General features: G+C 47.1%; 1 protein-coding gene across 2 annotated transcripts in view; it reads left to right on the top strand.

Annotated features, from left to right (window-relative positions):
• WDR17 (WD repeat domain 17) overlaps positions 1–1,502 on the top strand; it is a 47,117-nt gene that overhangs the window by 16,525 nt on the left and 29,090 nt on the right. The window lies entirely within an intron of this gene.

Here is a 1,502-nt window from a genome sequence, read left to right as displayed (position 1 = left end):
CCTCTTCCCTTTTCATTGGAAAAACTTGAATATTTTTCAGCTGTACTCTCATACATGTTTCTCAGGAGGCTGCTTCCTCCAAGCTCAACATCCATGCATCCTTATTTGTAAAAAAATCAAGTAGAGAAGGCATGAGACCTGCATGGATGAGCAAGGAGCCTCTGGGAAAACTCACATGGAAGACGGAAGCTTACAGTGTGTGGAAAAAAGTACTGGCCATTTGGGAGGAATATAGGAATGCTGCTGGCATATGTAGGGGTGCAATGAGGAAGGCTACAGCCCACTTTGAATTAAATCTGGCAAAGGATGTAAATACAACAAGAAGTTGTATTCAAGTTCTTCACGTGTTCTTCAAGTACATCAGTAGCAAAAGGAAGACTAGGGAAAATGTGGGCCTGCTGCTAAATGAGGTGGGTGCCCTGGCAATGGAGAATACAGAGAAGATGGAGTTACTGAATGCCACCTTTGCTTCAGTCTTTACTACTAAGGGCAGTGCTCAGGAATCCCAGTGGAGGTAAAAGAGAAGGACTGGAGAAAGGCAGACACTCCCTTGGTCAAGGAGGATCAGTTAGAGAATGTTTAGGCAAGCTGGCCTATGCTGCTAAATGAGGTGGGTGCCCTGGCAATGGAGAATACAGAGAAGATGGAGTTACTGAATGCCACCTTTGCTTCAGTCTTTACTACTAAGGGCAGTGCTCAGGAATCCCAGTGGAGGTAAAAGAGAAGGACTGGAGAAAGGCAGACACTCCCTTGGTCAAGGAGGATCAGTTAGAGAATGTTTAGGCAAGCTGGCCTACAAGTCCTTGGGCCCCAATGGGATGCACCCACGAGTGCTGAGGGAACTGGCTGATGTTATTGGTAAGCCACTCTCCACCATTTCTGAAAGGTCATGGAGAACAGCAGAGGTGCCAGAGGACTGGATGAAAGCCAGAGTCACTGCAATCTTCAAAAAGGATAAGAAGGAGAACCCAGGAAACTATAGGTCAGTCAGTCTCACCTCCATCCCTGGAAAGGTGATGGAACAACCACCATCTCTAAGCATGTGGAAGAAAAGAAGCTTATTTGGAGTAGTCAGCATGAGTTCTCCAAGGGGAAATCATGCTTGATCAATTTCATAGCCTTCTATGATGGCTTGACTGGCTGGGAAGCTGAGGAGAAAGCAGTGAATGTTGTCTGCCTCAACTTCAGTGAGGCTTTTGACACTCTCTCCCATAACATCCTCATAGGGAAACTTAGGAAATGTGGGTTAGATGAGTGGACAGTGAGGTGGATTGAGAACTGGCTGAAGGACAGAGCTCAGAGGGTTTTGGTCAGTGGCACAGAGTCTAGTCAGAGGCCTGTAGCTAGTGGTGTTCCCCAGGGATCAGTACTGGGTCCAGTCTTGTTCAACATATTCATCAATGACCTGGATGAAGGGACAGAGTGTACCCTCAGCAAGTTTGCTGATGGTACAAAGCTGGGAGGAGTGGCTGACACACCAGCAGGCTGTGCTGCCATAAAAC

The sequence above is a fragment of the Buceros rhinoceros genome, unplaced genomic scaffold (assembly GCF_000710305.1).
Source record: "Buceros rhinoceros silvestris isolate BGI_N320 unplaced genomic scaffold, ASM71030v1 scaffold1100, whole genome shotgun sequence".
NCBI lineage: Eukaryota > Metazoa > Chordata > Aves > Bucerotiformes > Bucerotidae > Buceros > Buceros rhinoceros.
Note: the sequence above shows the minus strand (reverse complement) of the source record. Positions and strands in the feature narration are given on the sequence as shown.